Genomic DNA, 14,472 nt, shown 5'->3' with positions numbered 1-14,472 from the left:
TTATATATCTGCATATGTATTACCACCAGCCTCATCCAAATAATGAGCTTGATGATAACGGATTCAAGCTTCATTGGGGAGACCACCAACACATTTCTGCTGTACTGGACCAGGCTAGGGGGGGACCCACCTTCTACCACCTGTCCCCTGGGTGCTTTGTTCTTATGTGCTGCCAGGCCCAGAGTCCAGGCAGTCATCAGAATGCAGTGAATAACCTACTGGAATTAGTCCAGCTCAGAATGAGATAACTGGAGCTAGACTTGTTCTTTGCGCAAAACCTGTTTCCTCTCCCTGTTTCTACCTCCACTGACACAGGTTTTGGTTGGGGGGAAACGAGAGATGGAAAAGAAAAAGGATGGGTGGGTTAGCATTTTCAAATAGTTTACCTTGGCTCAAAAGTAACAGAAATGAAAGTAAGACAGTTGGAAAAAATTTTTTGTGCTTTCCCTATGTCTCTTCTCTCAGTGCCTCCATCCCTGAAGATAGCTCCTATACCAGGAAGAGGATTTTGTTTTTTTCTTTTACAACTTTCAGGGGTCTCTCACTGGAAAGAACAGGACCACAAGAATTTATTACTGGCCCTGTTAGGTTACAACATGCTTTCTCAACCACCTGATGGTGGCAGTTAGTGCTTAAGAGCAGGCTCTTGGAATTTAAATCCTCACTGGCCACCTGTGTAACTTGGGGAATGTCGCTTAATCTCTTTGAACCTAATGTTCTCCTTCACCATATGGGGCTGTCAGTATCTCTTTCAGAGGTGAAGAAGAGGTTAAGTGAGCCAAGTATGCAGTCCCTGGTTCAAAGTAGGTGCCCAGAGGATGGTAACCTAGTATTTCAGCAGGAAATTGGAGATGGGGTGGTCAAATTAGGAGCCTGAGCCAGGTTTCCACTTCTGTGCCTGCCATCTACCCAGGCTGTGGAGCACGGCAGCTTCCAAGGAAATCTCCTCAGGCTTCGTCAGACCCACCCTGTGGCCTCAGGGAATGATTAACAGTGAATTCCTGGCTAGATCCTTTGCCATGGGGGTTGGCATGTAGCTAGTTGTGGACTGGACTGTCTGGCCTCCGAGCTTTCTGACAAGGATAATCAACTGGGAAAGGACATGTATTGGGATAAGCATAAGGGGAGAGTTTGTCTCTTATTTGGTAAGCTTTATTTTTACAGTATTAGTCTATGATTTTAGATGAAAAGTTCCAGACTTTCAGGCCTGATGAAGCAAGTGCTAAAATTGTGGGGTCCTGGACATGAATTTGGCATTCCAAATTCATTCCTACCTTATTACTTATATGTTTGCAGTTCCACAGTAGGGCTGGACTTTCCCTTTTTAAAAAGACATTTTTTGCCTCTTTTCTTTTGTCTCTTTCTGATAACAGAAAAGGCAATGGTTTTCTTCTTCTGAAGAAGAGGCAGTGTCATACAGTGTTCAAAAGACAGGGATCTCAGAGCCAGCCTGCTTGGATTTGAATCCAGTCCCACTACTTAGGCTGTGTTACCTTGGGCCAGTTATTCATTCTCCTGTGCCTCAGACTGCTTGTGTGGAACAGGATGACCAACAGTAGGATTGTTGTTTGCATTAAGTGAGTCAGTATACATTGGATGTGATACAGACCTGGCTAATAAGGATGTCTGTGTTTGTGAACTATTCTAGATGTTTCTCAGACACAAGGTAGATCACCTGTCACATGAGTAATGTCATATGAGTAAGGCCTATCTTTAACCCCATTTCACAATGAGGAAAATGAAGCTTAGAGTAGTTAACTAGTGTGAGGTCACAGGGCCAGTAGGTAGAGTTGTGAATTAAACCCGGGTTTGTCTATCTCTAAAGACCATGTTCTTTTTACTTTTAAAATCCACATTATTATGAATTGGAAGAAAGGGGAGAAAGGGGTATGGGAAGTGGGAAGGGTAGGGGAAAGGAAAGGAAAGAAGGGAAAAGAAAAACTACGAGAAAATGAAAAATGGAAACAAAGTCTGTAAATAGGGGAGGGTGCAGGGGGTGAAGAGAGGGCAGGGGTAAGGGGAAACAAATAAGAACCAAGACCTGTCACGTAAAGGTGCAAGATCCCGATGATGAATGTAACTGTACTGTATGCCTAAAAAGTATCAATAAACTCAATGAAAAAAAATAGGGCTGGGGATTTGACTCAGTGGTTCCACCACTTGCCTCACAAGCACAAGGTCCTGAGTTCAATCCCCAGTACCCACCCCCCAAAATCACATTATTTAAAATTTATATTTATTAGTACATATTTGCACTAGAGTTCACATTTCTTGTGTGGTCTAAAGACCATGTTCTTTTTATTTTTAAAATTCACATCATTTAAAAAATTCATATGTTTATTAGTATATATTTGCACTAAATAATGTTTACATTTCTTGTGTGGAGTTGGCACATGTACCTAACACATCTTAATTTCTCTTTTCATTCCCTTTCCTTCTCTTCCCTTCCTCTTCCTCCATCTCTATTTCCAACTCCTGATCTTTTCCCCTTTGAGAAAGATCTATTTCCCTACTCATTACCTTTTATTTTGTTCTTTATATTTTAGGTTTCCTAAATAAGAGAAAGCATGTGATATTTAAGCTTGTGTATCTGATTGATTTCACTTAACCTTATGGTCTCAAGGTGTATCCATTTTTCTACAAGTGACTCAAGTTTCTTAACCACCACTGTACTTATCAAACTGTCTCCCACAGTGGGTGTTAATTTTGGCTATTAAGATTTTTTTAAAAAACAATCTTTTCAAGCATTTGCCAATTTTGTGGATATTTCCTGACTTTCCTAAAAGAGGTACCCCTTCTCCTGACTTCAGATACTTTTTTGTGAGAACTGAAGACGAAAGTGGCCAGAATCACAAAATTCCCAGGAAGCATTGGTGGCAGTCACAGGACTAAGCTAGGTCAATGTGTATCTATCTAATTATCTACTGACATATTCCCTTTACTTGGTTGTATCCCAGCTTGATTCCAGCTGGCCTGTCAGACTTTACTTTGCCCCTTCATAACTGTCCTCTAAGTAGCCATGGGATTCACCTAGGTAAACATGCAACTTTTCAGGCTTTTGTTTTACATTAACTCTAATAATGGAAAGCACATCTAGAAAGAGACTGGAGGAAAGAGTTCAAAGCAGCCTGCTATAAGCATAAAATTTCCTTGATGGTTCATGTTTTATCTTAAAATTTTAAATGTATTTTTAAAAAATAAATTTCATCTGGGAATAACTTTAGACTACATAAAAGTTGCAGGGATAAGAGTTCCATATTCCCTTCACCCATTTTTCTCTAACATCTCATATAACCACAACCATTCATCAAAACTAAGAGATTGAGAGTCGGACTCTTGGTCCTATGGTGCAAGCAGTCGCCCAGTGAAACTCAGCACGGATGCCGCCTCTGTAGGTGCGGGTGACTAGGCCCCCGCAGCCTCTGCCTCGGCACCATGGATGCAAAGAGCAAGTTTGGAGCTGAGTTTTGGCTTTTTTCACGGAAAGATCAAAACCTGGAAAACTTGAGTTCTACGGATTACTGCAGCATGTTCATGATAGCCAACGTTGACGGGCTGGTGAGCTAAGCAGACATCCACGGAGACTTACTGCCTATAAATAACTACGATAGTTACCACAAGGAGGTTTCAACAGCCAATCCACTGCTTAGGATTTTTATACAGAAGGAAGAAGCAGACTGCAGTGCCTTTGGTACAGACACACTAATAAAGAATAATATTTTGACCAATGTATTATGCCCTGACAACCATAGAAAAAAGTCACACGTAGTCATTGATATGCCACAAGACTTCAGACCCGTGTCTTCCATCACAGATGTGGATATTCTCTCTCAAACGCACCATAGAGCCTGTCCTTACAAGCATGGCACCGAGAAACCCCTAGGGTTCTATATCTAGGATGGCTAATTCCCCTGGACTTAGAGAAGGTCCCGGGGATTTTCATATCTAGGCTCATCCCAGGAGGTCTGGCGCAGAGCACAGGACCATTAGCTGTTAATGATGAAGTCTTAGGAGTTAATGGCATTTAGGTTTCAGGGAACAGTCTTGACCAAGTAACAGACATGATGATTGTGAACAGCTGCAACCTCATCATCACAGTGAGACCAGCAAACCAGAGGACTCATGTTGTCCAGGAACAGGCGGGCATCCGGCAGCTCCAGCCAGTCTCCTGGTAACAGCCTTCTTGGCTACTGACAGCAGGTCAACCCAGCTTTGAGCCAGAGGATGAAGACAGTTTAGAAGATGACATTATTATTGAAGACAACTGAGTGCTACCAGATTCTGAAAAGCTGTTCCTGATACTGAGAGCCTGGGGTCCTTAACACAGATATTCTCAGTTTTGAGATTGAACAGGATGGTTTTATTCCTTCTAATGAAGTGAGCTTAGCACTCCTAGCAAGTGGCACAAACACAGAATTTGAAGCATGTGGTGCAGATCAAAAACTTAGAAGATGGGACAATCATAACATTATGAAACCTTGGGTGTTTTCTCAATCATGAGGATGCTGTGGGACACATAAATGTGGCTAATAATTAAAGCGTATATACCTCTGAACCAGTGATGCGGAGTAGGCATGAAAAAATAATATTGCAAGCTTAAAATGTTACTACAATAATTGGTTGATAATTGTTACTGTAAACTTTGGTGAATTTATGTCTAAAACAAAAGGGCCTTTGCTAATGAAATAAATTATGCGCTTTTGCTGTTTTTCTTCTAAGAAAAGCTGGATGTTGGAGAACATTCCCCAAACTGTGTGAGAGGACTGGATCCTTTCTGCTTGAAGTGGTTGCATATTTAACCTGCTAGGCAGAGCCCAGTTAATTTTCCCTTTACTTATGTTTTTCAAATTCTGGTGTGAAAAAGTCTGATTCTCTCTTTTGGTACACTGAGGACCAGAGCTTTTATGTTCCCCATATCGTGTTTTCTTTCTTTTTAAAAAAACGTTGTTCCTTGTAACAAGTTGTCTTCACAAATGAATCCCCCACCCCCAATTTCTAAGAAATCAAACCAGCTGCCGCTTCCTGGGCTTGGAGCCATGACACTGGCTCACTTTGGCTTGATCAATGCTTTAGAAGGCAGCTCCTCTTACTGGTAATATAGGAGCCTCTCTCCTTTAACCTGTTCTTGTCTTCATTCTTAGTCACATTGGAAACCATTCCTTTTGCTTTCAGTGTGTGTTTTGTTGGTGTGCTTTTATACTCTTTTAATGCATCCAAGTGATATGAATCATTTGAGATTAAAAAGGCACCCAAATGAAGAGATTTTTACACATAGGACAAACTTGTGCACTTTTTATACCAAAATTGGGCTTTCCTTCATGGAACGTTTAGGAACACTGCCTACACTTTATGCAAAATGTGAAGTATTCACCTATGACAGGTAGAATTTATTAATTTTATGAGGCTATTTATTATTTTCCAATGCATTCACTTAGGATGAGTTAGGAGGAGGCTGCTACTTTCATCCCATGCCTGATTTCACTGTGCCATGTGCACAAGCACTGCAGTATGCATTTGATTGGCAGTCTGAATAAATTATTTTAAGTACCCCTTAATAACAAAAATATCAGGGAATCCAGTGTAAAATTTTATAGTACTAAATGTCAAGCCAAACTGTGAATTTTGTACTGTACCTTAAGTAAATTTATGATAATGTGCTCAAGCTGTCAACAGAATACATGTACTTTTGGTCTGGGGATTTAGCTCAGTGGTTCTGCTGCCTACCTGGCAAGGGCAAGGATCCAAGTTCGATCCCAGGTACCAAAAAAAAGTACTTTTGTGAACTATGAATTTTCTAATTAAATTTTACATGTTATAACATGAAAAACAAAACAAAACTAAGAGACTGATATTTGTACATTACTAAGAACAAACCACCAAACTTTATTTAGATCTCCTCAGTTTTCCCTCTCTTATTTCCCGTCCGGGATCCTATCCAGGGCACTATACTGCATTTAGTTATTGTGTCTGACTCTCCTGGTAAATGGTGTTTTCTCAGCCTTTCCCTATTTTCACGACTTTGATTGCCTATTTTGGAGAATGCTGGTTAGGATCTTACAGCATGTCCCTCTGTTTGGCTTTGTCTAACATAGCCAATCATGATTGGTTAAGGGCCCCTGCTGCCATGTCATACCAGGGAGTCCCCAATGGTAACATCACTTTTCTCCGACGATGGTGACCTGGAGCACTTGGTTAAGGTCGTGTTTACTGGGATTCTTCACCATCAAGTTATTATTTTCTTCTATCTGGACTGTTTTTTGTCAGTCACCAAGATGTGCTTAACCTCAAGGGGAGGGGAATTAAACTCTACCTCAAGAGGGAAGTGTACATGTATACTGTTTGAAATTCTTCTGTAAGGAAGATGTGTCTCATCTCTCTATTTATTAAAGCATTCATTTATACTGGTTTGTATTGTTATGGTCTTAATATAAAACAAAGGTTTTCATCTCCAAACATATAAATAGCATAACTTTCCAGAACCCTGGGAGGGCCCAACAGTCTCTAGCTCCACAGCAGGCAGTGTAAGAAACAAGGTCCCAGCCTCAGGGGGCGTGCCTCCCTCTCCTGCAGAACATGGAAGAGCAATGAAGGACACACACAGGTGCAATGCTGTTCATCTGCCTAGTCTGAGGCCCAGGGCATTTAATCCCAGGGTCTGACACAACAGTTACATGTGTTTCTCCTCAAATTCTTTAAGAAGCACCAAGCATCTACCATAGTAGGACTAAATGCCACAGGTGAGCTTGATTCAGCCCCTTTTTGAGGATAACAAAATGGTTTCCTTAAAGTATATCTTTAATGACTCAGCAGCCTTTACAAAGTAGAATAAGGTGGGGAGGAGGGGCGTCACCTCATTAAATTCACGATCCTCACGAGGAAGCCCTGGGCCTTGAGTGGCCAGGTGTGGATGGGGAAGCCAGGCCCTAGCTGTAAGCCTGAAGCAGCTCCTAGGCCTTCTCCTTTGTCCACACCCAAAGAAGGTGGGGCTTTGAATATAAAAGAAGGTCTGAGAGGAGGGCAGTGTTGTTTACTGTTTGGGTGGTGGGTGTGGGTTTGGCTGGGCAAATGTAGTCTGAAGCTGTGGGGAATATATATTATAAAGGTTTTAGGTGGTCAGGAAGGGTGGGTGGAAAGAACCAAATTTTTGGTAGCTCTTAAAGGAAATTTTTGCTAGGTTCAGAAGTGAAACAAAAAAATTGTAAAAGCAAGAGAACCTTGAATTTAAGGAGTCCAAAATAAAGGGAACCAATCCCTAGGTAGGCAGAATTTCTGGGGGGGGGGTGTCATGGCAACTTCTGAAGTGTCTCTTCCTTGAAATACAAAATACAGACAAAAGAAAGTGGGGTTTCTGAAGAGCCTTAGGGTCTTGAAGTTCAAGATTGGATCTTGAATTATATATCTCCCTCACCGCTGTAATGGGAATCGAAGCTGGAGCTTGGTGTGTAGTAGGCAAGCACCCTACAATTGACCTATAACTTTGGCCCATTTTACTGATCTTGAGGTAGGGTTTGCCTGAGCTCCTCAGGCTGGACTTGAATTTGCGATTCTCTTTGCCTCTTACCTCCTCATCCTCCCACCCCATCCTCCCAGGTAGCTAGGGTTATGGGGGTGTTCTACCATGCCCTGCTTGAACTGGGAGTTTTAAAGTGAAGTCGCTTTCTGGGCAGTCACCTGTCTTGATTCGTTGGGTAAAAAATCTTCTGGCTCTGAAATTTTTCAGGAGAAATGCATAGATTTGAAGGTTTGATGTTGAAAGCAAGCTCAGCAATCTATTGGAGCAATTTTTTGACTTCCAGCTTTCCTTCAGAATCCTAAAATCTCTTGTTACAGAGAAACACAGGCCAGCTGCTTCTCTTTCCCCTGTTGAGACTAAAGACCGTTTGCTTAAATAAACCCATAAGAAAACTTGGTTTCTTTTGCCTTAGACTTTGAGGGAAGGGAACTGAAGTGAATTGTCAAGTATCTTGTGACTTCTTAGGTCTTCTCGTGGTGGGATGAAGGTTTTTAACCTTAGAAAGCCGCTGTAGGACTTGAACGTGTGCCCCCTTATACCTGAGTGAGGTGGAACTGAAGATTCATTGCCTCCTCATCCTCTGCAGCCATTGCCAGAGACACTTGCAAGAACTCTCCTGCCACGTGAATGGGCAAACTTTTTGTGGTTGGGATAATATGGTGGTTTTAACTGGAGCAGGAGAAGAATTACTGGGCTTGCTGGGAGGGCCAGCCCTGTCACAGGAAAGGGAATGAAGTAAGTTAGTGGCAGGTTTATCAAGAATTCTAAAGTATTATGATTGCTTTCTCACCAACCTTGTTCTGATAAACTTTATCAATCTCTTAAAAAAAAATCAACATGGGAAAGCCAACCTGACATCTACAAGTGTTCACAGATCACTAAAGAGAATGTTGATATCTCCATCACACAGTGCGTGTAGGGTTCACCTTTCTGACCAAATTCGGGTGAAACGAGCAAACTACCTTGGGTGCAGGTGGGTCCTAAGGTATGGTCTTTGAGTCACTGATGTCACTGCACAGGCTACCTGGCTCTAGACATCTTACTGTGATAAGGCTCAGGAGGAGATGGGTTTACAGTGAAAATCATACCTGAGAGATGGAGAAGGGTGTGGAAAACCAGCCTCTCAAATCAGCTGTGCTTTAGAACAAGAGAGGCAAATGTAGTTCCTGTCAGCAGACACCCGGCTGTGCTGGCTGCAGTGTCTGTCTTCTGTGAGTTCAGAGCATTAGCCCTGGGTACACCTTGCCTGCTTCCTTAACACTGGGATCAGTCTAGTCTGAAACTGTGCTTCTGTCTTTTAAAACTTGTCTGACATTGAGTTCATAGTAGCTCAAACCCTGATTATTCTTCAAGGTGGCACTAATCAAAATTAAGTCAAGGCCGCTTTGGGTTCAACTCACTTTCTGGGTGTTTGTGTCTAGTGTAGAGCTACTCAGTGTTACAGGTCAGGGGTTATTTTCCTGGAGAGTTGTCTGTAGTTGAGTGAGTTCATTGGCACCAAATGTATCTAAAACTGCTTCGCTGATCTTCATTTCTTAAATGGTGTGAGCCACTCAGATGAATACTAAGCGGAAAGAGGGAAGTTAAATGGTTAAAGGTAGAATAATGAGGTAAAAAAATTGGAGCCAGTCAGTGGTTCTGCTGCCTGCCTTGCAAGTTCAAGGACCCAAGTTCTATCCCCAGTACCAAAAAAAATTAAAGCCGGGTGAACTAAATTCTTCCGAAAAGCTGTTACTAGTTTTTTTGGGGGAGGGATTTGTTCAGTCCATTACTAGCTTTTTTTGTACTTGATCAGTTACTAGTAACTAATCAAGACCCCTTCCCTCATCAGCCTATGTGGAAGGAGCTAGTACTACATGTTGGAACTGAAGCTCTGAACTTCTGTGGCACCTCAATGTATATCGAAGAACATGCTCTGGTGTAGTTGATAAGTAGAGCCCTCCAAGTGGCCTGCTGCTCGAAAGGAGCTCAGAACACCCAAAGTAAAGGGAGCTTGGTCTGAAAATGTCTAAACTTAAGAATGCTTTTTACCCATCAGTTCTGAGAATCCATCCTAAATGAGGGAAATACCTTAGGCTTACAGCTGTGATTGGCAGCACTCACTTCTCCAAATTCTCAGGTTGCTGGTGGGGCGGCACCATATCTATGCCTCATGTTGTCTCTGCTTGAAGCAACTTTTAGTGAAGTAGAACTGATCTCTGGGTCTTAAAGCTTCCCGGACATCTAAGTTCAGTGCTATCAAAGGTCACTTATGAACCTTGGGCCTTCATTCTGATCACTTGATCCATAAAGAGATTGCAAATTTTTCACAAACAGCCCTGTCTGGTGGCTGACTTCTGAGAAATACCAGTGGATGGAATTTTTTGCTGTAGGGCATCATTCCTTCTAACAGCCTGAGTGGTGAGCTATGGTCATCTCTGCTACCAGTTCCTCCATCCTTCACCTTCCAAACCACAGGATAAATACCCAGCCCTATGGTCACAAGCGTGAAATACAGGCTGTAGCAGCCAGCCCTTCCTAAGCTTGTTTTTTTCCTCCTCTAGAAACACTGTGTTGGGAGGTCTGAGGGGAGTCCTCAGGCCTGGGGACTTAACTTGGAACAAAAGGGACTCAGTTAAGGCTCTAGGAGATAAATAACAACTTAACTACTTATGGAAAAGGGTGGTGGTGGGGGGCAAGTGCTGGCTGGAAGTTAGAACTTTCAAGTCTAGTTTTTTCTTTGAAAATGCTAGGGTATATTTCAGCTTTGTCCTAAACTCATTACGTAGGCCTTGGCTAAATTTGGGTGACTAGGTGACAAAAGCTTGACCACTCTAGGGAGTAAAGATAGGGAAATGAAGCTTCTCAGTAGAAGAAAGCCCCACAGATGGCCAAATATGGTCCCACTTCTCTAATACGATGGCCTGGTGGGGAAGCAAGGCCAAGCTTTTTGGTGGGGAATAGAGAACCTGGAAAAAAAGCATGACTTTTGGTGCTGTTGCTGTTGAAATTTGAATAATTTATTAGGGAGTTGTCTAAGCATGATCAGCTACAGTAATCATCTGAATGTGTGGATTTTGCCTTCATATCTTGGGTTAGGAATTCCCAGGTAGGGGATGGTGTGGTATGAACTCAACAATCTTGCAATCTTGTTCTCTGAAGCAAAGTTCTTATCCCAAAGAGTGCTCTACTTCTAGAAGTGGTAACCTTGGAAAGCTTCCAGATAACATTTTTTCTGCCCATGTGCTTTACAGAGAACGTATAGGACCTAGAGATGTGAGCCAAGAGTGTAAGCCACACATCTCCCAATGTTCTAGTAGTCTTTCAAAAGACCCCAATAGATCACACATCATTTCACTATGTAATAAAACCTAATGACCTTATGTTTTGGTAAAAGATACTTGAAGTCTAGTGTGCATTTCTGTTTGGGTAAGTTTTATTAAAGGCTGGAAAAGAAACAGGCTCTGCAGAACGAATCTGGGCTAAGTAAAAGTACAAGCTACAGCGGGAGGGGTGGGCCACTGTAAACACTGGCTAGTGTGCATTTTAAAGTCAACCCCCTCAAAGCACAACTAAACTCAGCCCCATTTTCAATTGCTTGGTGACTAGTTGCTATAGTGTATAATGTGGGCCTATGAGGTTAATTAGGGCCTATTCTCAAACTTCTTTGCCATCTTTAGAGCTATTGAACTAAAATGACTTGTGCAGCATGGAGCTTTCAGTATTGCAGTCAGTCAAATCCAAATCTTGGACACCCTTAAGAATTAGAATACCTGGAATCTTACTCAGATTTTGTCAGAGTGGTCACCTTTGTGCTTAACCCTGTTCTACATCAGCAGTAGGACAAGCTTCCACAACCCTAGCTGCCATTTTGTTTGGTTATTGCTGGCAAATTTTGTCCTGGAATCTTCTGTGCTATGTACACTCTTAAAGCACACATTCCAGAGCTTATTTTAATATCTGTTGGTTGCCCTGATTACAGGAAGCTCTCCTCTGAGTATTTTCCAAGTATGTATGTCTTAAAAGATGAAATACTTGAGCATTTAACTTGCCAGGGTTTTTGGTCCCACAGCAACTCTAAAACCACTCATCTGAGTCCTCTGTCAAATTGGAGTTGCACTTAATTTTGAGTTGTCTTATTTTTTTCTCATTGCTGAGATACTCGACATGCAAAGTTAAAAGGTTATGTAGCTATTTTTGTAGAGGTTTCAGTTCATAGTTGGGCTGGCTCCAACGCAGGGTGGCATGGCTGAGGGACATTGCAGAGGAGAAACAGTTCATAGTAAAGCAGGGGAGGCAGATGGCAACAAGGGAAATACCCTTTCTGTCCCTTGTATCTTATCCAGGATACCCACCCTTAACACTAGCCTCACACCCTTGTCAGCATCACACTCCAGATCCAACCACCTCCAAAAAGCCCCATCTATGGCTGCCTGTGGCTTTGGAGGGACAACTAGATAATAAGTCATAATGATGCTTTTCATTCATACACTGTATCAGCTTTTTAAGCTAATGGGGAGTATAGTCTTTCCTAGAACACTTATTGGGACTTGATGTTACATAAGGACCAATGTAAGTGGATACTCCATGCCTCTTCTCAATGTAAACTGAGCTTACATTGGACGCTGTTATCAGCAGGGTTGATTTTTTTTTCCCCCCCGCTGGAAGCTGCTGATTTTTGTCAGGAGGAAGATTTTGGCTCTGGGGAGCCATTGTGGAAGGAGAAGGGGTCTCTTCCTTTGGGGAATGTATTAAAGTTGAGGCTGAAGGGTCACAAGGAGTCAAGGTGACTGCTCCATTTCTCAAGAGGCAGACTTTTCCAATTTAAGAAGGGACAGAATGCAGACCCCTTGATGCACTTACAAAGTAGGATGTTTGATCCAGAAGCACTGGCTCTGCCAAGGTACTGTTCAGGGACTGTCGGGCAGTAGGCATAAATCTAGATCAGAATTGGAACCAATTTTTCTGTGAACCTATTTGAGAAGTGCTTAGAAGCAACTCTGGGGGTGCTCTGAGGGGCTGGTCTTGCCATCACCTGTGGTTGGTTGATAGCCAAAGAAATGGGAGTGTTGACACCAGTCGCGTGACCACACGGCTACCTGGAGCTAAAATACAAGGGGATGAAGGTTTCCTCAAAGGTACAGGTAGAACTTGCTCTGTTTTACTTTCCCAAATATGTAATCTTGGATAAGTCCAGGCCTCAGAATAAAAACCTGTGGTCCCCTTGGCCTAATCTTAAGGACTTCACGTCTCACCCAAGGTTTTGACCACTTTGTTCCAATAAAAAGCACCCACGTAAGATGGGTCTGTAAATGTCAGTTGTGGTCTTGAGTTGCTTTAATGTAATTCAGAAGGTTGGAGAGATGCTGTGCTTGTGTGACATGGTGGTAAAGCCCATTTTTATCTTTTGTGTGGCTGCTTTTGCTGCAGTAGAACTGGTCTCTACGTAAACGCTGAATACTAGGACTAGTGTGTGGAGAAACTCAGATAATCTTCAGCTCAATTTAACACTAAGGTAAAGTGGTGTAACTTGCTCTGCTGTCAGATAACCTGTTAGCTCTGCAATACCACCACGATGTTCAGTCAATAATACATATTTTTAGACTAACCATCTGTGGAAGATTAGAGAATAGGGTAAGATCGTGTCTGGAAATCAACATTTTCTCTGATATAAATTCAAAATTGCAATCATGAGGCCATTGAATTTTAAAACCTGAATGCATGGAGTTCATTTTACAGGGTTTGTTTTCACTTGTGGCTGGTTCCCAAGTGGATTGCCTTCTGTTCCAAACTGGTAGTTGACATAAGTGTTATGGGGACACTAACAGATCATCTGTTAATAAGGTCATAAGATGCATTGGATATTGTCTTATATCTCTTTCAAAGGTTATAGGTATTAAAATCTTTCACACTCCTTTATCAGATCAGTAGATAAACAAGTTTCCAGATGAACTTGGAAGGAATACTGTAATGTCATAGGCATCCCAAACCTATGCAATATTAACCTCTCTAGCAACATGTAAAGAGAAACTCTTCAGATTAGGAGTCAGATTTCTTAGTGCACTTTATAGTGACTTACAGGTTATATAAAGCTTTTGTGAAAACTTTCTTACATTGTTTCACACCACTTCTGGGTATCCTTGTTTTGTGGTCAGTTAATTCCAGGCGAAATTTTAAAGACTTATTTCCATGGTAGATGGCCCATCTGGTTCTCAACATACTGCTTCTATTATGTTCCTACTTGTTCCTAATTTTTGCCTCACTTTTTTTTAAATGTAAGGGGAAATAGCTTGGTTTAAAAAGTTTTAGAACAAAGCCCCTGAGACTCTGCCAGGCCCTGCTCCCCACTCCCAGCTCCGGAAAGAAGTGCTTGATGACAGTGTATGTCACAGGGAACCAAAGGAGCAGACTCTGGTGTTCTCACCAGAACACTGAACAGCAAGCACCGCCTCTCTGCACCCAGAGTATTTGGTGTCACCCAACTTGGAACATCTTGAAGCCCTTTGATCCTAAAGAGGAACTTGGGGGATTTTCTACATACTCAGTCTCCCCAGTTCTAGAGAGACTTGGTACCTCTGAGCATCAATTGCCTCAGAAGCCAGTCACGCATTTGGCTCATGCAAATGGAACATCCTCACGCAAACTCAGAAAGGCAAAGAACTTTCTATAGTGCCCCATTGAAGCGTACCAAGTGCAAAGAGAGGAAATGCCTCATCCTAGAAGTAAACCCTGGCTGGACAGCCAACATAACTGTGCCTTGGTGTGTGTGGGAAGCACTATTTCAACACCTTCCAGCTGCTCCTCAGCAGGCTGGGCTATGAAGGCACATTTTTCTTTAAGCCCTGATTGGCTTGCCTACAGGTTGAACATAACAATGGGCCAGATGGCCGTGCTTGTTTTCTCTCACCAACTGATTCAAGCTATTCAACAGTGCCAACATTCAGCTGATGGCCACGCCATTGAAAAACCAACCAGCTAGC

General features: G+C 42.3%; 1 pseudogene; it reads left to right on the top strand.

Moving 5' to 3' along the window:
• The first annotated feature begins 688 nt into the window (after positions 1-688).
• On the top strand, positions 689-4,474 carry LOC104859345 (annotated as a pseudogene).
• The last annotated feature ends 9,998 nt before the right edge of the window (positions 4,475-14,472 follow it).

The sequence above is a fragment of the Fukomys damarensis genome, unplaced genomic scaffold (genome assembly GCF_012274545.1).
Source record: "Fukomys damarensis isolate Sample0158 unplaced genomic scaffold, DMR_v1.0_HiC HiC_scaffold_32, whole genome shotgun sequence".
NCBI lineage: Eukaryota > Metazoa > Chordata > Mammalia > Rodentia > Bathyergidae > Fukomys > Fukomys damarensis.
This window is presented reverse-complemented; position numbering and strand designations above follow the sequence as displayed.